We start from the raw sequence: 22,723 nt of genomic DNA on the forward strand, positions 1-22,723 counted from the left end.
ACTCGCACGTGCGGAGGGGGGGGGGGGGGGGTCCGGGAGCGCAACTCCAGCGGCGCGCGCTCGCTCGCTCCCTAGAGCCTTCACAGGCTAGCGACGTACACCTACGTCGCTTTGCCTGTGAGGGGCTGACTCCCGCAGTAATTATACTGTGGGCGGTCGGCAAGTGGTTAAATTGAAGTTCCGGCCTCAAAAAAATTTTCCCGATAAAAATACCCCCAGGGCAGTGCATTTCAGCAACGATAGCCTCTGAACTGTCCCAGGTCGCACTTACCTTTTAGAAGAAATACTTACCTTGAAAACGTCCTGTCCAGCGCTGCCATCTCAGGCGTGGGCAGCTGAAGCCGGAGCGTCCTCTTCGGTGACGTCGGTGTCCCAGAATGCCCTGCACCGGCCCCGCGCGTCATGCCCAGAAGCTGTTTAGCAGGGAATGACGCGCTTGCACCGGAACTGACGAGTGGGGCCGGTGCAGGCGCATTGACTCCTGGGAGCGATGACGTTCAGCTCCCAGGAGTCAATGCAAGCAGGAAGAGACGGGCGGCCCGCGGCCGCAGAGGGAGGAAGGTAGGTATATTTCTTCAAAAACAAGGTAAGTAAAGCAAAAAAAAAAAAAAAATTGGGATTATCCAATTGATTTTTAGGCTATTTACAGCAAGCGGATGGGCCAAAGTTGTTTTTGGGGCCGGAACTCCGCTTTAACTTTGTATTGACACCCCCAGCAATTCGCATATGGCAGTGTGAACTACCCCAGCAATTCACATATGGCAGTGTGAACTACCCCAGCAATTCGCATATGGCAGTGTGAACTACCCCAGCAATTCGCATATGGCAGTGTGAACTACCCCAGCAATTCGCATATGGCAGTGTGAACTACCCCAGCAATTCGCATATGGCAGTGTGAACTACCCCAGCAATTCACATATGGCAGTGTGAACTACCCCAGCAATTCGCATATGGCAGTGTGAACTACCCCAGCAATTCGCATATGGCAGTGTGAACTACCCCAGCAATTCGCATATGGCAGTGTGAACTACCCCAGCAATTCGCATATGGCAGTGTGAACTACCCCAGCAATTCGCATATGGCAGTGTGAACTACCCCAGCAATTCGCATATGGCAGTGTGAACTACCTCAGCAATTCACATATGGCAGTGTGAACTACCCCAGCAATTCGCATATGGCAGTGTGAACTACCCCAGCAATTCGCATATGGCAGTGTGAACTACCCCAGCAATTCGCATATGGCAGTGTGAACTACCCCAGCAATTCACATATGGCAGTGTGAACTACCTGCGATTTTAATGCGATGCAAAACCAGCAGTAGATTCACAGCGTTCCCACATCGCATATATGTGAACCAGCACTCAAAGTGATAAACTGATACATTAATAGGTTGGGGAAAATATTCATTTATTTTGTTGCCAACTTGATATAGCGTTCTCTTCTTGCATTATGTGAGGAACGCCCATTTGCTGGGATGTTCACCACAGGCCTCCTGCCCACGGACTATGGGCCCTGGCTTGTAGGGGAGTGCACCTCTGTGTGGGGGTTTATGCTGGAGGACCATGGGAGTAGTGTTACTTTGGACTTAAATGCATGTCACCCCAAGATACAGACTCTGAGACTGGGATCAACGTTGCAGGCCTGAAGCTGCCTGTTACAGCAGAGGACTTCTCCACACATTGAGAGACTAAAGAGATGCTAAGGACGTCAATCTCAGCTATCGTCTACTGTGGGGATGTGTATTGACACTTATAAGAAGGTATTTTGAAAATGGAGACGAGCAATCTGCAAGCCTACGTCTTCTACTTTCATCTGTCTAGAGGTGGTTGTGTATTATTTACAATTCTAGGAATGTGTATTCGGCTTTGTTTTGGGCTTGTTGAGGAGTTTATGATAATGTTGCAGTCTCATTCACCTGTTGTCTCTTTCCAGATGGCCAAGGTATGTTAACTACATTCTGTATACAATTACATTTACATATGATAATGAAATCAAACTCATGAGACTGTATATATTGGAAGTGAGTTGTTGAATAAAGTGTCTTTTGTTTTACCCTTCATCGAGCTTCGGCTGATGTTTGGGGGGGAATTGAGGGGCCAGGTCACTGCATCAAGTGAGATTCTGGAGACCGAAGACAGAAATACTTGGTCCAAGTATTGGGGATCTGTTACACATACCATCTGGAAATTTCTGGCCAAGCTATTGGGAGTTTAGGCTCCATGGATCCCCTGCCATGTCGGGGGAAAGTTTGAGCTGATGAACCAGAAGGCAGCCGTTCTCCTCCAGCCTTTGGCTACCTCCGCTGCAAAGATGGCGACATCACAGTATTCCTTTCATACAGTCACCTCCTGATCTGCGCTGTATAGTGGGAGACAGACTGTGCGCGGTATTGGGCTTATCTTGTATTGCATAACTGCAGAATAATATGGACTTTGCATAGCACTACCTATTGAGGAAGGAGAGGGAGTGCCGAGCCCCCCGGCTACCTAATGCTGTCCTTAGCAGGGCCCCCGGCTACCCAACGCTGCCCTTAGCAGGGCCGGTGACAAGAACACCGGGATACGCTGTGTACACTGACGGGGATCAGAGTACAATGTTACACCCCGTGCCATATATCCCATAACCAGCCGGCTCTCTGTGCACTGGTTGTAGTATTACAGGAACAAGCATCATTGTGGATGTGGGGGACGCAGCGGTCACTGGGGACGGATACGGTATAGATCACATTGTATAGGACAGTGCCAGTCTGTAGAGGGGTCTTTAGGGCTTCCCTATTACTATAAAGAAGGTATCAGCCCCCTATGACCCCCCCCCCCCCTGTATTAGGACACAATGTAATGTATAAGGTAGTGTCAGTCTGTAGAGGGGTCATTATGTCTCCCCTATTACAATGTATAAGGTAGTGCCAGTGTGTAAAGGGGTCATTATGGCTCCCCCTATTACAATGTATAAGGTAGTGTCAGTCTGTAAAGGGGTCATTATGGCTCCCCTATTACAATGTATAAGGTAGTGTCAGTCTGTAAAGGGGTCATTATGGCTCCCCTATTACAATGTATAAGGTAGTGTCAGTCTGTAAAGGGGTCCTTATGGCTCCCCTATTACACTGTATAAGATAGTGCCAGTCTGTAAAGGGGTCCTTATGGCTCCCCTATTACAATGTATAAGATAGTGCCAGTCTGTAAAGGGGTCCTTATGGCTCCCCATTACAATGTATAAGATAGTGTAGGTCTGTAGAGGGGTCATTATGGCTCCCCTATTACAATGTATAAGGTAGTGCCAGTCTGTAAAGGGGTCCTTATGGCTCCCCTATTACAATGTATAAGGTAGTGTCAGTCTGTAAAGGGGTCATTATGGCTCCCCTATTACAATGTATAAGATAGTGTAGGTCTGTAGAGGGGTCATTATGGCTCCCCTATTACAATGTATAAGGTAGTGCCAGTCTGTAAAGGGGTCCTTATGGCTCCCCTATTACAATGTATAAGGTAGTGTCAGTCTGTAAAGGGGTCCTTATGGCTCCCCTATTACAATGTATAAGGTAGTGTCAGTCTGTAAAGGGGTCCTTATGGCTCCCCTATTACAATGTATAAGGTAGTGCCAGTCTGTAAAGGGGTCCTTATGGCTCCCCTATTACAATGTATAAGGTAGTGTCAGTCTGTAAAGGGGTCCTTATGGCTCCCCTATTACAATGTATAAGGTAGTGCCAGTCTGTAAAGGGGTCCTTATGGCTCCCTTATTACAATGTATAAGGTAGTGTCAGTCTGTAAAGGGGTCCTTATGGCTCCCTTATTACAATGTATAAGGTAGTGCCAGTCTGTAAAGGGGTCCTTATGGCTCCCTTATTACAATGTATAAGGTAGTGCCAGTCTGTAAAGGGGTCCTTATGGCTCCCCTATTACAATGTATAAGGTAGTGCCAGTCTGTAAAGGGGTCCTTATGGCTCCCCTATTACAATGTATAAGGTAGTGTCAGTCTGTAAAGGGGTCCTTATGGCTCCCCTATTACAATGTATAAGGTAGTGCCAGTCTGTAAAGGGGTCCTTATGGCTCCCTTATTACAATGTATAAGGTAGTGCCAGTCTGTAGAGGGGTCATTATGGCTCCTCTATTACAATGTATAAGGTATTTTCAGTCTGTAGAGGTCACAATGCTGCCTTTATTAGAATAAATACGCCAACACCCCCCACCATACATTTAAGGGGGGGGGCATTGTGACTTCTCATCCCCTCCTCCGCCCCTATGGAAAACCCCTTTATTCCCCCTCTCCGCAGAACATCTTTTCTGTCTCCCCTCTGCCACCCCTGCAGAACATCTCTTTTGTCCCCTCTCTGCAGAACATCTTCTCTGTCCTACCACTCTGCAGGACATCTCTCCAGCTGACCCACTCCCATCTCTGCAGAGCATCTCTCCTATCTGAAACAGAACATTTCTTCATACCCCCCCCCCCCTCTGCAGAACATCCCTCCTGACACCCACCCTCTCCCCCCATATCTGCAGAACATCTTTGTTATCAGTTCTCCCCCATCCATGCAGAACATTCTCTCTTGTTCACCATCTGCAGAACATCTTCCAGTCACTCCTCTCTGCAGAACATCTCTCCTGCCAACCCTCTCCCATCTGAAACACTTGCAGAACATCTCTTCGTAACCTCCAAATCTGCAGAACATCTTTGTCGTCACCTCTCTCCCATTTCTGCAGAGCACTTCTCCCATCCATGCAGAATATTTCTCCTCCTTCACTGATCACATTTCTCTGCAGAACATCTCCCGTCACTCCCTTCATGGTTCCAGCAGAACATCTTTCCTATCTCTGCAGAACATCTTTCCTATCTGCCACCCTTGCAGAACATCCCTTCAATACCACCCCCCCCCCCCCGCCCCTTCCTCAGAACATCTCTACTGTCACCCCCTCCCCCACCACCTCTACAGAACATCTCTCTAGTCACAACCTAATCTGCAGAACATCTTTACTGTCACCCATCTCTTTTTCTGCAGAACATCTCACCCATCTACCACCCTTGCAGAATATTTCTCTTGTTCACCCCTCTGCAGATCATCATCTTCCCCCATCTCTGCAGAATATCTCTCTTGTCCCCCTCCTTTTGCAGAACATCTGTCACATTTCTCTGCAGAACATCTCTTCCATAACACCCTCCTCTATCCAGTCAGATCCCCCTCCCATATCTGCAGACCATCTCTTCCATAACACCCCCCTCTATCCAGTCAGCCCCCCTCCCTCCCATATCTGCAGACTATCTCTTCCATAACATCCTCTATCCAGTCAGTCCCTCCCCCCCCCCTCCAATAGCTGCAGAGTGCAGACTATCTCTTCCATAATACCCTCCCCTATCCAGACAGTCACTCATACCTGCAGACTATCTTTTCCATAATACCCTCCCATATCTGCAGGCTATCTCTTCCATAACACCCCCCGCCTCCCATATCTGCAGGCTATCTCTTCCATAACACCCCCCGCCTCCCATATCTGCAGGCTATCTCTTCCATAACACCCTCTCCAGTCAGCTCCTGTTTCATATCTGCAGACCATCTCTTCCAAAACAACCTCCTCTATCTATTCTGCCCCCCTCCCTTCCATATCTGCAGACTATCTCTTCCATAACACCCTCCACTATCCAGTCAGCCCCCCTCCCTTCCATATCTGCAGACTATATTTTCCATAATACCCTCCCCTTCTGCAGACTATCTCTTCCATAACACCCTCTTCTATCCAGTCAGCCCCCTCCCCCCATATTTGCAGAACATCTTTGCTGTCACCTCGCTCCCATTTCTGCAGAGCATCTCTCCCATCCATGCAGAACATTTATCTTGCCTCCCCTTCTGCAGAACATCTCCCCCATCTGCCACCCTTGCAGAACGTCTCTCCTGTCACCCCTCCCCGCAGAGTGTCTCTCCTGAGGTGGGTCTGAGCCCTGTGTCTGGACCCGGCGGTAGGTATGTGGGGTGTATTGGTAGGGGAAGGACAGACACATACCGCTCCGGTCAGACGCACAGCGGCTCCATGCTCCCCGGCGGCCCCTCTAGCCGCTTCCTATTCCCTTCCTCCACCTCTGTGTACGGAGCGCCGCGCCGACCAATCCAACCTTCCCCACACACCGCCACGCATTGGCTACCCGGGAGTCACATGACATCTCTGACAATACCTGGCTGCTCATTGGCTGGCGGCGATCATCTGCCGGGCTCAAGGCGGAGTTGTGAGCGGATTGGGTCTCTATGATCACGCGGTAGATCGAAGCCCAGCAATCCTTGAACGAGTTCTAGAATGTGGGCGTGGCTGTAGGCTTGATAACCAGGAAGTGTAAAAAGCGACGCGGCTCATCCACCAACAAAATGGCCGCCATAGGTCTCCACCACAGGAGTAAGGCTTATAAACTCCGTCACAGCCTTTAAATACGAATATAAATAGTGACAAGGGGCCACTGAATGTGTAAAATAGGAAGTCTGTGAGCAATGTTTTAAAGAAAGTAAAAAAATGAACCATCTCTATACTGGGCACTCTCACCCTCTTCTTACTCAAATTTTCAGCTTTTAGAGCTGTCAGGCTTTGAATGACAATTACTCAGTCATGCAATGCTGTACCCAAATGAAATTTTTATCATTTTTTTTACACAAATAGAGCTTCCTTTTGGCGGTATTTAACCACTTCAACTCCAGCAGGTTTACCCCCCTTCACGATACAGCATTGCATTATTTAAACTGACAATTGCGCAGTCGTGCGACGCTGTACCCAAATAAAATTAATGTCCTTTTTTTCCTATAAATAGAGCTTCCTTTTGGCGGTATTTAACTGTCAGAATATTTATACTGCTCTGAATATAACAGTGTCTATTTATGTAAATAAGCAAAGATCTGTGAGGTAGGAGAATCTCAACTTATTTCCACAAATCAATATGTAACAAGTTCTTTTTAATCGATTAATTTCTTTTTAACAGCATATACCAATCTTAGTGAAAACAGTCTACAGTATGGAATATATAAAAATATTTATTCACAAGACATGTATTCACAATAAGTGATTAAACTTGAGATGACACAAAAAGATAACTTTACATAAAATACAAACTTAAAACAATAAAAGCAATGTGATATGTAGCTCAATGATGAAAGTAAAAATAAAACAAGATTACCTTTTCTCAGGTATAGCATAAACCATAGGTAAGTATTCTATATAAACAGACCACAATTGTCTGCGAATTGCGCAGCTAACAGTCACTTCGCTGCAGATAAAGTGAGAATAGGCTATGCAAAACGGGAGACTAATACGCTAATAATGCGCTAAATCTGATATTAATAAAAATGTATAAAAACAAAAATCAGCTTTTTAGAGAAAAATCTACTATGGTTTATACGGCTGGGATTGTAATCTTATTACCCTTAAATATGCAATATAAAACATATAAGGAAGGAAATAAACAATTGTAAATAATACGGTAATCAAATAAACAGCAAGGTATATTTACCACACTTAAGATGGCTGCTAGCTTCAAATGGTCGTTACCAGAGTCCTTAAGATGGATGCCTTCTTAAAATGGTGACCAGTTAGGGAGGAGTTTCGTTTGGCGTCCCTCAAAGTTTCAGATAAATGATGGAGCAAGATGGAGTATGTATAGATCAGTACAGTATATAGATGGATGTGAGTAGCGTGTGTGTTGTAGGTGTAATGTATGTTGTCTCACATCTGGGTTCTCCTTTTTATAGTGTATTGAACAAAGGACCATTAAAATTACCATAAGTTAAACCCAGAAGGAGGAACATTATCCCCATTGGTTGGGATATTCTACCCATTAACTGTTGAGGTCATAGTCACGCCTCTTTAATTATCCAGTATTTTGGATATTAAAATTAAATGATGATTTCTTTATATTTAAGAATATTTACAAAACAACATAAAAACCTGTCCATCCTCTCATAAAATACGCACGTGTCCAACTAATATCTCCATCACATATCTTGGCAGGGATTGGATCTGGTAAAGCCATTTAAATAAGAATTTTTAATACAATATACAGTAAAACCTTGGATTGCGAGCATAATTCGTTCCGGAAACATGCTTGTAATCCAAAGCACTCTTATATCAAAGCAAATTTTCCCATAAGAAATAATGGAAACTCAAGTGATCCGTTCCACAACTATTTATTCATAAGTCTTTCAGTTTATAGTCTATATACAAAGATTATAGCAATGTGATAGGTTGTGTCATCATAAAATGTCCATCCACAAATGGCAGCCTCCACAAGGGGATTAGAAGCAAAATCCAGCAAGAGCTACAGAGTATAAAAGAGAAGAGAGGCGCCTCTAAGTGTAGCAGTATGGGGACATTTAATGAAGGTACAACATTTAGCAACTCACATGGTTGATGATTAAAGAGGCACATCTAAGTATGCAGGCATCCGGGGTAAAGCTGTCCACATAAACCTTCTTCTGAACCACTGGCTCTCACCGATGTCAGTCTGCAATTGTGATTGGAAAGACTACCCTGCAGTAGAGTGATCTGAAAGCGAGACTTTGGAGCGCAGCGTGGAAGGGTGTGATGAATATTACAGTGCGGAGGATGGTCTATGTGGAAAGCTTTACCCCGGATGCCTGCATACTTAGATGTGCCTGTTTTAATCATCAACCATGTGAGCTGCTAAATATTGAACTTTCATTAAATGTAACAATATTGCTACACTTAGAGGCGCCTCTCTTCTCTTTTATACCCAGTTGTGACATGACGCTACTTGTATATCAAGACATCGCTTGTATATCAAGTCAAAATGTTTTTAAAAAATTAGCTTGTCTTGCAAAGCGCTCTCAAACCAAGTTACTCTCAAACTAAGGTTTTACTGTATATATTTATATTGGAAAATACTGAGTTACCCCAAGACTGCATTTAGTAGTATCTCCAAAGGGGGCAGTATTGTATTATTCTTTAAATTCAATATATAGAAACAATAATACTATTATTACATGATGACCTATCCCGACCTCTTGGCTAGTGAAAAGCCTTAAATTATTTGACCATGTCATATGCTGTCAGACATTGCGTCTAGAATATAGTATTTATGTCGATCATAAACACTTAACCACTTGCCGACCGCCGCACGACTATCTACGTGGGCGGTCAGCCCCTCACAGGCAAAGTGACGTAGGTCTACGTCGCTCGCCTGTGAGGGTTTAGGGAGCGAGCGCGCGCCGCCGGAGGCGCGCTCCCGCTCCCGCGTGGTCACGGACCCCCCCGCGCGCGTGACCGGCGGACCCGATCGCAGAGTGGACGGCGGGGGGGAGGGAAATAGTCAGGCAGCTTGTGTAAACAAGCTGCCTGTCATTCTCCTCTCTGTATGAGAGCTGATCACATGGATCTACTATGTAGATCCATTGATCACTCTGCATACAGTTGAAGCCACAGCCAATCACAGTTAGAATCACGCCCCTAGGGACACACACAGCCCCTCCCTCTCAAATAAAGTTAACCCCTTCACTACCAGTGCATTTTTACAGTAACAGTGCATATGTATAGCACTGATTACTGTAGAAATGTCACTGGTAACCCCAAAAGTGTCAAAAATGTCAGTCAAGGGTCCGATCTGTCCGCCGCAATGTCGCAGTACCGCAAAAAAAATCGCAGATCGCCGCCATTACGCGTTAAAAAAAAAAACAACAAAAATGACAAAAATCTTTCCCTTTGTTAGTAAACGCAATAACTTTTGCGCAAACCAATCAAAATACGCTTTTTGCGATTTTTTTTACCAAACATAGGTAGCATAAAACAAATTGGCCGAAAATATAAAAAAATTTTGATTTTTACATTTTTTTTTGGGGGAATTTCATATAAAAAAAAGGGAAAAATATTGCTATTTTTGCAAAATTTACGCTCTTTTTTTGTTTATAGCGCGTGATCAAAAAATCGCACAGGTGATCAAATACCACCAAAAGAAAGCTCTGTTTGTGGGAAAAAAAGGACGCCAAATTCGTTTCGGTACAGCGTCGCACGACCGCGCAATTGTCCGTTAAAGTCACGCAGTGCCGAATCGCAAAATGCCCTCTGGTCGTTTAGCAGCCAAATCCTCCGGGGCTTAAGTGGTTAAACACAAACTTTTATAAACACTCCTTTATATACCTTAAAATTAATTAATTAGTTTTACTCTAAGTAAGATTATTATGTGCAAGAATATAAAACCAAAATGTGATATAACATTCCTAATTATATATGTATACATATACGTATAATTATTACTCATATTTTCTTACACACGATATAATGTATCTTTAAAACTTACTGTATATCGTTTAAATGTCTGATGAACTGAACTATTGTCCATTGTTAAATACAGACAACCAAGAAGACATCACCCCCTTTAACATCTGGTATGGCGTCAGGCTGACTGAGTCTTATCTAAAAGAACTTCAGTTTTCCACTTATTCACGATTTAAAAGAAATACAAAGATATCTGTTGAAAATTTCAAGATTCTCTGTAAGGCATTTTGTAAAAGAACATGAACTTTCCATGAACTCCTAACAAAATGGAAGCTGTGCTGTTCAAAATCTCTATAGTCTACATGGCTTTTAAATATTTCCCTTTTTCTTCTTTTATTTAACCCAATAAGCCTGACATAACCACTTCAGGTCCAGGAGGTTTACTCCCCTTCACGATATGGCACTGCATTATTTAACCATTGGATTGGAGGACCTAAATTATGAAGAGCGTCTGCAATCGCTTGATTTATTCTCCCTGGAGAAGAGACGCCTGAGGGGGGACATGATAGCAATTTTTAAATATCTCAATGGGGATCTCAGCTTAGAAAAAAAAGCTGTTCAGTCGAAGGGATTGCATGAGGACTCGAGGGCATACAATGCGATTAGAGGAGAAGCGCTTTAACCTCTTTACAGTTAGGGCTACAAGATTGTGGAATTCTCTACCACAAGAGGGGATTTCTCACGGGAAGTATGGTGGCTTTCAAAAGACTCTTAGACGTACATCTCAAGGATCAGGACATTCAGGGCTATGTGAGATGATTACAGCCACACACACCTACACAGGTTGAACTGGATGGACTATTGTCTTTATTCAACCTCACCTACTATGTAACTATGTAACCACTTTAGCCCCGGAAGATTTGGCTGCTCAATGACCAGGCCCTATTTTGCAATTCGGCACTGCGTGACTTTAACAGAAAATTGCGCGGTCGTGCAACGCTTTACCTAAATAAAATTGATGTTTTTTTCCCCCACAAATAGAGCTTTCTTTTGGTGGTATTTGATCACCTGTGCGATTTTTATTTTTTGCGTTATAAACAAAAAAAGAGCAACAATTCTGAAAAAAAACCCAATATTTTTCACATTCTGCTATATGAAATTCTCAAAGAAAAAAATCGCGATTAAATGTATTTTGATTGGTTTGCGCAAAAGGTATTGCGTTTACTAACTATGAGAAAGATTTCTGTCATTTTTATTGTTTTTTTTTTTTAACTAGTAATGGCGGTGATATGCGATTTTTTTTTTGCAGGACTGCGACATTGCGGCGGACAGATCAGACCCCTAACTGACATTTTTGACACTTTTGGGGGTACCAGTGACATTACTACAGTAATCAGTGCTAAAAATATGCACTGTTACTGTAATAATGACACTGGCAGGGAAGGGGTTAACTTTACTGGTGATCAAGGGGTTAAGTATGTCTCTAGGGGTGTGATTCTAACTGTGGGGGGGGCGTGGCTTGTGATGTAATCACAGAGACATGCGATCCTACATAGCAGGATCACATAGCCTCTGTGATCACTTTAGTGAGAATGACAGACGGCTGTGTTTACATCAGCCGTCTGTCTTTCTCCCTCTCCTGTGGGAGATTGTGAGTGGCCGGCGGGTCCGGTCACACGCGCTGGCTCAGCAGGGAATGAGCAGGGGCAGGAAGGGGCTGCCGGCGGCGCACGCTCGCCCCCTACAGGCTCGTGGGCGAGCGACGTCGCTTTGCCTGTAAGTGGCTGAGTGCTGCAGTAAATATACAGGAGGCGGTCGGCAAGTGGTTAAACTGACAATTGCGCGGTCGTGCGACGCTGTACCCAAATAAAATTGATGTCCTTTTTTTCCTACAAAAAGAGCGTCCTTTTGGTGGTATTTAACCATTTCAGCTCCGGAAGTTTTACCCCCCTTCACGATAAGGCACTGCATTATTTAAAAAGGGGACCTTCCCCTCTCCCCTCCCCGTTGTGGTATGCGGGGATTGGGGCGGATCTTTCCCGCTCTGCACCAGCGTCACGCATATCCGTGTCGCACGTGTGGCGTCACCAATTGGCGCCATCACGTTAACACGTGTACATCCATCTGCGCTCATATACAGGGAGGCTTGGGCGCCGCGGTCTCCCATGATGCGGCTTTCTACCTCCTCGGGGGGCGTTGGCGTGACGTTGGGAGCTGACTGTGAGAACAACGGGGTACAATTCACCATCCTTCAAGGCAACTCTATTTCCTTCTCATTTCACCCCCTATCTGTTTTTACTCATGGCTCTTTTATTTCTAGTGATATATTATATTCTCTTTGGATTTATGACTGTATCACTTCATGGTTTTCTTTGGCGTTATCTTTGGTTAACCACTTAAGCCCTAGAAGATTTTACCCCCTTCCTGACCAGGGCCTATTTTGCGATTCGGCACTGCATGACTTTAACGGAAAATTGCGCGGTCGTGCGACGCTGTACCTAAACGAATTTGACGTCCTTTTTTTCCCACAAACAGAGCTTTCTTTTGGTGGTATTTGATCACCTGTGCGATTTTTTGATCATGCGCTATAAACAAAAAAAGAGCGTAAATTTTGAAAAAATAACAATATTTTTCACATTTTATTATATGAAATTCCCCCAAAAAAATGAAAAAAATCTAATTTTTTTAACATTTCAGGCCAAATTTTTTTTTACCATATGTTTGGTAAAATAAATCGCAAAAAGCGTATTTTGATTGGTTTGCGCAGAAGTTATTGCGTTTATTAACTAAGGGAAAGATTTTTGTCATTTTTGTTGTTTTTTTTTTTAACGCGTAATGGCAACGATCTGCGATTTTTTTGCGGGATTGCGACATTGGGGCGGACAGATTGGACCCTTGACTGACATCTTTGACACTTTTGGGGTTACCAGTGACATTACTACAGTAATCAGTGCTATACATATGCACTGTTACTGTAAAAATGACACTGGCAGTGAAGGAGTTAACTGTATTGGAGAGGGAGGGGTTAAGTGTGTCCTAGGGGCGTGTTTCTAACTGTGATTGGCTGTGGCTTGATGTGTAAGAACAGTGATCAACAGTCCTACATAGTAGAACCGTATGATCACTATTCTAACACAGGGGAGAATGACAGGCGGCTTTGTTTACATTAGCCGCCTGCCTTTCTCCCACTGTCACAGACGATCGCGAGTGCCCGGCGGACATCGGGTCCGCCGGGCACACGCGCGGGGGGGTCCGTGATCGAGCGGGATCGCGCATCCGGCGGCGCACGCTCGCTCCCAAAACCCTTACAGGCTACGTCGCTTTGCCTGTGAGGGGCTGACTGCCGACGTAAATAGTCGTGCGGCAGTCGGCAAGTGGTTAATATCTGTACTACCTACACATTTTTCATTATACTTTTGGCCAGGGCTTTTTTTCAGGGGGAACGTGGAGAAACGCAGTTCCGGCACCTCCAACATTGAATGTATGTAAGTGCAAGGGGTGCTGGAGGGTCTATTGATGATGGCTGCTGGGGGAACTATTGTCGCTAGCGGGGATCTATTTTTGCATGAGGGTCTATTGTTGCTGGTGGAAGATCTATTGTTGCTGGCAGGGCTTTTTTTCTCAGAGAATAGGTGCAGGAACTCCCCTCTTCCAAGTTACCCCTTGTCTTCGCCCCCTACCCATCTCCAAGCACCGTACCTTGTTTCCACCCTCTTCCCACCTCCCAGTACCACCTCTTTTAGAGAAAACAAAACCAGGTATCATTTTGTGGTGCTAAGTAATCGGAATGGAATTTGGTAATTATTATTAGAAAAGCAGTAAAATGGAATCCATGCAGCCAGCAACAATAGCCCCCCCCAAAGCAAAAATAGACCCCCCACAATAATAGACAACCCCAACAATAACAGATCCCCCCCATCCCCCATCAACAATAGACCACTTGCAACAAAATACTGCCTCGCAACAACAGATCCACCCCAGGAACAATAGACCCCTTCCTTAACCGTAGATCCTTACCAGCAACCATTGACCCACTAGCAACATAACACCCCCCCCCCTATCACAAAAACAGATCCACCTTGGGAACAATAGACCCCACCAGCAACAATAGACCCCTCCCTTAACAGTGAGTCCCTCCCAGCAACAATTGACCCACTAGCAACATACTACCCCCCCCCCCCTCCCCAGCAGAAATAGATCCCCTAGCAGCTGACATCATTGGACCCTTCAGCACACCCCACTATCCCCCTTGCCACTGCATACATTCATTGCTGGAGGTGCCGGAACTGCGTTCCCCCGCGTTCCTGCTGACAAAAAGCCCTGGTTGCTGGGAAGGATCTTATATTTCTGGGGAGTCAGTTGTTGCTAGGAGGGATTTACTGTTGAGAGAGTCTATTGTTGCTGGCTCCTGGAGAATCTAATGTTGCTGCTGGAGGTCTATTGTCGCTGGGGTGGATCTATTGTTGCTAAGGTGTTTTTTTGTTGTGGGGGGGGGCAATGTTGTAACAAATGACATAGCACCACAGAATGATACTTGGTTCTGTGTTTTCTAAAAGGGACAGCACTGGGAGGTGGGTAGGGGGTGGGACCAAGGGACGTGCTTGGGGTGGGTAGGGGGCGGAGACAAGGGGTGACTCAGAAGGGGGGAGTTCCTGCACCTACTCTCTGAGAATAAAAGCCCTGCTTTTGGCACCAATAATCCCGAGTGGTATACTATTGTCATACCCTCTTTCACTTACATCTGTCTCTTGGTAATGGGTTCTCCTTAGTAGTTACACTACTTCGTTTATCTAAGCACTCGCTGAGAATATCTTTTTCTATATGTAACTGTACTAATGACACTGGCAGAGAAGGGGTTAACATCAGGAGTGATCAAAGGGTTAAGTGTGTCCCTAAGGGGTGCTTACTAACTGTGGGGGGAGTTGCACTGAGTGGGGGAAGACAGAGATCTGGGCTCCTGCTTAGCAGGAACACAAGATCTCCATCTTGTCCCCTTGCAGACCGCCGTTCTGCCTCTCCTGGTGATGATCGCGGATGGTCGTCGGACATCGTGTACACCGGACCTATTGATTGACATCCCCGCTAGCCAATCACGGCACGAACGTGCTTTCGGCAGCGCGATGGGGCCATCTAGTGGCTATTGAACAGAAGGACGTACAGATACATCAATTCACTCAATAGCGCCACTTTGCCACAGTATATACACGGCGGCTGGTCGGCAAGTATTTAAAAAATGTACTGTGCGAATGTCAAAGCATTCGCACAGCTCTCATGAATAATCTGTGCTGGGGTGTAACTTTTTTTTACTTTCACTAAAACTTTATTGATATCACATAAGGGGCAAATAGTCCTCTATTTGAAAGTCAACGCGCCCACATATGTAAACGGTGTTTAAACCACACATGTAAGATATCGCCGCGATCGCTGGAGCGAGAGAAATATCTCTAGCCCCAGACCTTCTCTGTAACTTTAAACAAGTAGCCTTTAAAAACAATTTTAAGTGTTGTCTATGAAGATTTTTAAGTACTGAAATGTGTCGCCATTCCACCAGCATGCGTAATTTTAAAGCATGACATTAGGTATCAATTTACTCAGCAAAAGTGGGCTAGCTTTACTGTTTTCTCATGTTTTATTAAAAAAACGGCATTTCTTTAAAAAAAAATTGCGTTTGTAAGACTGATGTGCAAGTATGGTGTGACATAAAGTATTGCAACAATCTCGATTTTTTTCTCTAGGGTCTCTGCTAAAATATATATATAAATATAATACATTATATGACTTAGAACCCCCAAACATTATATATAATGTTTGGGGGTTCTAAGTCATTTTCTAGCAAAAAACACTTTAAAAAAAAATGTAAAGAACAAATATCAGAAAATATCATTTCTTAAAGCCTCGTACACACGATCAGATCGAACGATCTGTCGTCCGTTTTTTGTTGCATGCTGGTCTCATATAGAAAGTGAAGAGGTTATTTTCATACGAATTTTCCCGTACGACAGAATTCTACTTCAGAAGTGATGTCATGTGTTGGATTATTTTGTATTTGTTCTTTTGTTTCTTAGCATGCCTAGTCTTGCTCTTATGACTTTTTTCAGACAAAAACTGTACTAATTAAACGAAAATCGGACGTTGTGTTGAGGTTTTTTAAAATTTTATAGCCTGCACATCCAGTTTTTGTACTCCGAAAATTCGTAATCGGCTGTTGAAAGCACCATACTAACAATCCGAAAATCGGCAGATCGTTCGTCGGATGAAATTTTCCTTCCAATTTTCGTATTGTGTGTACGGGCCTTTAGGCCCCCTTTACACATACGGTCCATTTATCAGGACATCAATGCATCTCTATGTAAAAATGGATGACAACGGATGATCATCTGTTAACATCCGTTTTCATCCGCTTCCGCCAATGTCCGTTTTTGGAACCGATGAATGCCCTATTTTTCATCCGGCAAAAAAACGGACGAAACGGACAAATGGTCCGTTTTTCATCCGTTTTTGCATTGGTAGTGGATGTAAAAAAAAATGGATGAAAAACGGATGAAAAACAGATGAAAAACGGATGAAAACAGATGAAAATGGATGAAAAACTGATACATTTTGACGTAACTGAACTGATGAACTGAATGAACCGTATGTGTGAAAGGGGCCCTAGGAGACACAGCTGTCAGGTCCCAATACATCTCTATGGGGGAATCGGATGGGATCCGCTGGGCGGATGGAAAATAGGGTTTCCATCCATCCAGATTTGACGGATCGTTGACATCTGATGCCCCATAGGGATGCATGGGGGGACCGTTCAGATCCGCCAAAAAAATGGACAGGCGGATCTGAACGGTCCGCCTGTGTGAAAGGGGCCTTATTTGCATTATATCAGCCTCAGAGTCTGTGTAATTATTATGTCTCCTGGATTAAAGGGATAAGGTGGCAACCCTATGACCAGTGCTGAGCTCACCCCCAACTGTCTTTATCCTCCGTCCTCCCTCGGTGGCGCCAGGCATCTTCATTATGGACACCCAGCTGGGACAGGTTGTGCCCACTGCGCATGCGCGAGTCCTGCGGCGCATCCTGGATGCAGTCTTCTGGGACCTGTCAGTGTCCCAGAAGACTGCAGGGGGAGGGAGAAGAACCCTTTTACTGCGAAAAGAAATGCAAAATTCAAGACTTGCTTGGGTGTAAGAAGATGTCCGCCTCTGCTTTGTGTTCTGTCACATTAGGAAACCTATTGGCAGAGATGTATAGTAACTAAGTAGAACTACTTCACTACTGTACTTAAGTATGGAAAGGCGGTATCTGTACTTTCCTAGAGTAGAATTTTTTTCTCCTACTTCCACTTTTACTTCACTACATTTTTTCAATGATTTCAATACTTCTACTCCGATATTTTTTTTTTGTGCTGCATAGTTACTCGTTACAATTATAAAATTTACCACTGCCAGAACAGTAGATGGCAGGTTTCATGAAGTTCAAAACATGTGTATTATCAGCGCATACGAAAATAAAAGCTACTGTATGTATAAATAAAAGCTGCATTTGAAATAATAAAAAACAATATGATGTTCAAACTTTTGACTTCTTTCTCTAATAACTACATAACACAGTACTCATACTTTTACTTTCAATACTTGAGTAGCAAAATTTAAAAAAAAACTACTTGCAATACTTAAGTACAAAAAATGTTGAATACTTTAGTACTTCTACTCAAGTCACTTTTTGATCGAGCACTTCCACTTCTACTCAAGTCACTTTTTGATCGAGCACTTGTGCTTTTACTCAAGTATGGGTTTCGAGTACTTTATACAACTCTGCCTATTGGAATGCAAAGCGGCCATGTTGGAACGCATGGCGCATGCGCAGTAAGTTGTTCTAGTCTGTACGTCACTTCTGGTTGCAGAATGGTAAGATAGCGGTATTCTTACATAACAACGGCACTGCACTACTTTAACTGACAATTGCGCGGTCATGCGATGCTGTACCCAAAAGAAAAATATATGTCTTTTTTTGCCACAAATAGAGCTTTCTTTTGGGGGTATTTGACCACCTCTGTGTTTTTTGTTCTGTGCTATAAACAAAAAAAGAGCGACAACTTTGAAAAAAAAATAAAAATCTTTTACATTCTGCTATAAAACATAGCCAGTAAAAAAAATGGAAAACAAAAAAAATCAAATTTCTTCATCAATTTAGTTCAATATTTATTCTGCTACAAGTTTTGGGTAAAAAAAAATCCCAATAAGTGTATATTGATTGGTTTGCGCAAAAGTTATCTCGTCTACAAACTAGGGGATATTTTTTATGCCATTTTTCTTTTGTTTTTTTTACTAGTAATGGCTGCGATTTTTAGTGGGATGGCGACATTGCGGCAGACAAATCAGACACCTGACACTTTTTTGGGAGTCTACAAACTATGAGCGTCCAATATCCTGCTATCACTAATAGTGGTTACAATATTCCATCTGTGATTTGTGTTTTTTGTAGAGCGTGGAAGACACAGTTTTCTGTGTACATGTTTTTTTAACCACTTAAGCCCCGGAAGATTTTACCCCCTTCCTGACCAGGGCCTATTTTGCGATTCGGCACTGCGTGACTTTAACGGACAATTGCGCGGTCGTGCGACGCTGTACCTTGACGTCCTTTTTTCCCCACAAACAGAGCTTTCTTTTGGTGGTATTTGATCACCTGTGCGATTTTTTGATCATGCGCTATAAACAAAAAAAGAGGGTACATTTTGCAAAAATAACAATATTTTTCACATTTTTTTATATGAAATTCCCCCAAAAAAATGTAAAAATCTAAATTTTTTAACATTTTCGGCCAATTTGTTTTCTGCTACATATGTTTGGTAAAAAAAAATCGCAAAAAGCGTATTTTGATTGGGTTGCGCAAAAGTTATCACGGTTACTAACTAAGGGAAAGATTTTTGTCATTTTTGTTGTTTTTTTTTTTTTTAACGCGTAATGGCGGCGATCTGCAATTTTTTTTTTGTCGGTACTGCGACATTGCGGCGGACAGATCGGACCCTTGACTGACATTTTTGACACTTTTGGGGTTACCAGTGACATTTCTACAGTAATCAGTGCTATACATATGCACTGTTACTGTAAAATTACACTGGCAGTGAAGGGGTTAACTTTTTTTGAGAGGGAGGGGTTATGTGTGTCCCTAGGGGCGTGCTTCTAACTGTGATTGGCTATGGCTTGAGGTGTAGGAACAGTGATCAACGGTCCTACATAGTAGAACCGTATGATCACTATTCCTACACAGGGGAGAATGACAGACGGCTTTGTTTACATCAGCCGCCTGCCTTTCTCCCTCTGCACCAACGATCGCCGAGTGACCGGCGGACATCGGGTCTGCCGGTCACACGCGCGGGGGGGTGCGTGACCGCGCGGGAGCGCACCTCCGGGTGGCACGCGCTCGCTCCCTAGACCCTCACAGGCTAGCGACGTAGATCTACATCACTTTGCCTGTGAGGGGCTGACTGCCGACGTAAATATACTGTGAGCAGTCGGCAAGTGGTTAAGCAAATATGTTTGTTTTAATATGTTTTGAATAAAACTGAATTTTATTGAAAGATTTTGCTAAGTTTGTGTATGGTACCATGAAAGTCCATAAGATGCCTCCAAAATACATGTTTTCATATTCTGATAGGACATAGATACCTTTTTTATATATGATCTACACCAGCACCTTTTATTTCTAATACAACCTATGGGATATTTAAAAAAATAAATTATTATTTTTTTGACTAGTAATGGCGGCGAGAATCACTCCCCCTAGGCTCACATTTAACCCCTTGATCACCCCCAGTGTTAACCCCTTCCTTGCCAGTGTCATTATTACAGTAACAGTGCATATTTTTAGCACTGATTACTGTAGTAATGTCACTGGTCCCCCCAAAAGTGTCTAAAATGTCAGTTAGGGGTCCGATCTGTCTGCCGCAATGTCGCAGTCCCTCAAAAAATCGATGATTGCCGCCATTACTAGTAAAATAAAAAAAAAAACAATAAAAATGACATAAATCTTTCCCGTAGTTAGTACATGCAATAACTTTTGCGCAAACCAATCAAAATACGCTTATTGCGATTTTCTTTTACCAAAAATATGTAGCAGAAAACAAATTGGCCTAAAATGTTAAAAAACTTTTGTTTTTAAAATTTCTTTTTTTTTTTTGAGAATGTCATATAGCAGAATGTGAAAAATATTGTTTTTCTTTTTCAAAATTGTTGCTCTTTTTTTGTTTATAGCGCAAAAAATAAAAATCGCAATCGCAAAAATCGCGATCAAATACCACCAAAAGAAAGCTCTATTTGTGGGAAAAAAAGTCATCAATTTTATTTGGGTACAGCGGCGCATGACCGTGCAATTGTCTGTTAAATTAACGCAGTGCTGAATCGTAAAATATGGCCTGGTCATTAGGGGGGAAAATCTTCCCGGTCTTAAAGTGTTTTTTTAATTGTATTATTTTTTATCATTTTATTTTATTTTTTTACAATGTCACTGACTATGACTCTGTCCATTCAGAAAAGGAAGGAGCTGGTAAATTACTTATTTACCGACCCCTTCCTGATTCTCTATTGTGACACATCCCCTGCAGCAGCCGGCAGGAGAGGGAAGGGAGCACAGTGGGGGGGGGGGGCAAGGGAGCACACAGGGGCCCAGAGACAGCAGAACACAAGTGAACTGGATAGGAGGAGTGGCGGGGGCAGCATACAGAGGAACCAATCTCCTCCATTTTCCTCCTGCAGCTACAGGAGGAAAAAGGAGGACAGTGATTTCTCTACATGCTGCCCCAGCCACCCCTCCTATCCAGGTGTACAGGGGAGCCGCACAGGCCCCCTGGGACATGGGGTCCGGTTGCAATTGCAACCCCTGTAGTTACGCTCTTGTGCAAAATACGCAGAAATCTCAGAGTTTTCTGGTGGCTCGTAGGCAAACTGATTGGATAGAATGTTATTTTGTATGGTCATGTCTTATGTTGGCCTCTAGGTGGCACACCTCTCTCACATTATGTCATATTCATCCCCTCTCAAATGCGAAGGTGTAAAGTTGCAGCTAAAATAAAAAATGATGTTGGCAGAATGAGGATGAAACTTGCCATGAAGAATATTTGCATTGCTGCTGCTTTGTTTCTGGAAGGAATTGATAGACGCACGCCTTATCCAGGATTTGTTTTGAACCAGCATAGGACCTTGGAAGTCACACCCAGTGCAGGAATAAGGTCACCTATGGCCCAGGGCAAACATGCCAAGCTGTGCCCCCCCCCCCCCCAAGATGTAGGAGCATTATATGAGCATTATATGTCATAAAACTCCCCCTCCCACACCCCCACACCAGTGGCGGCTGGTGCACAAAAAATTTTTTTGGGGGGGGAGGGGCGCAAACAGAAAAATGTAATAGGCATTGCTTTGCGGCAAAAAAAAAGGGGCCTTCAGTAATCAAGGTATAGTGTCCCCCCATCAATGCAGAGTGGCCAGTGTGCCCCCTTCAATGCAGAGTGACCAGTGTGCCCCCATCAATGCAGAGTGACCAGCGTGCCCCTTCAATGCAGAGAGACCATCGTGCCCCCTTCAATGCAGAGTGACCATCGTGCCCCCTTCAATGCAGAGTAACCAGTGATCAGTGTGCCCCCATCAATGCAGAGTGACCAGCGTGCCCCCTTCAATGCAGAGAGACCAGCGTGCCCCCTTCAATGCAGAGAGACCAGCATGCCCACTTCAATGCAGAGTGACCAGCGTGCCCCCTTCAAAGCAGAGAGACCAGCGTGCCCCCGTCAATGCAGAGTGACCATCGTGCCACCTTCAATGCAGAGTGACCATCGTGCCCCCTTCAATGCAGAGTGACCATCGTGCCCCCTTCAATGCAGAGTGACCAGCATGCCCCCTTCAATGCAGACAGACCAGCGTGCCCCCTTCAATGCAGACAGACCAGCGTGCCCCCTTCGAAGCAGAGAGACCAGCGTGCCCCCTTCAATGCAGACAGACCAGCGTGCCCCCTTCGAAGCAGAGAGACCAGCGTGCCCCCTTCAATGCAGAGTGACCATCGTGCCCCCTTCAATGCAGAGTGATCAGCATGCCCCCTTCAATGCAGACAGACCAGCGTGCCCCTTCAATGCAGAGTAACCAGCGTGCCCCCTTCAAAGCAGAGAGACCAGCGTGCCCCCTTCAATGCAGACAGACCAGCGTGCCCCCTTCGAAGCAGAGAGACCAGCGTGCCCCCTTCAATGCAGACAGACCAGCGTGCCCCCTTCGAAGCAGAGAGACCAGCGTGCCCCCTTCAATGCAGAGAGACCACCATGCCCCCTTCAATGCAGAGAGACCACCGCGCCCCCTCCTTGCATTGCATAGAGAAGCACAGGTCTCTGTGCTTCTCTATGCAATGCTTGGAGATCAGGGCTGCTGTTAGAAATCACAGGGCCTCGTACAGCCTACCTGGCAAGGCGCCCCCAAATTTATCAAGACAATTTTTACTAAATATACACTAAAATCATTATTAGCGGACACAAACATAACAGAGAACCTGTGTGAATTAGCCCT

At 44.3% G+C, this 22,723-nt stretch overlaps 1 protein-coding gene across 1 annotated transcript in view; it reads right to left on the reverse strand.

The window, feature by feature from the left end:
* Window positions 1-6,132, reverse strand: part of GTF2H1 (general transcription factor IIH subunit 1) — an 80,705-nt gene extending 74,573 nt beyond the window's left edge. The window contains exon 1 of the mRNA XM_082270870.1: window positions 5,988-6,132. The gene's annotated coding sequence lies outside the window, so the exon portion shown is untranslated. The remainder of the gene's footprint in view (window positions 1-5,987) is intronic.
* Between the last annotated feature and the right edge of the window lie 16,591 nt (window positions 6,133-22,723).

The sequence above is a fragment of the Pelophylax lessonae genome, assembly GCF_965119305.1.
Source record: "Pelophylax lessonae genome assembly, chromosome: 10".
Lineage (NCBI taxonomy): Eukaryota > Metazoa > Chordata > Amphibia > Anura > Ranidae > Pelophylax > Pelophylax lessonae.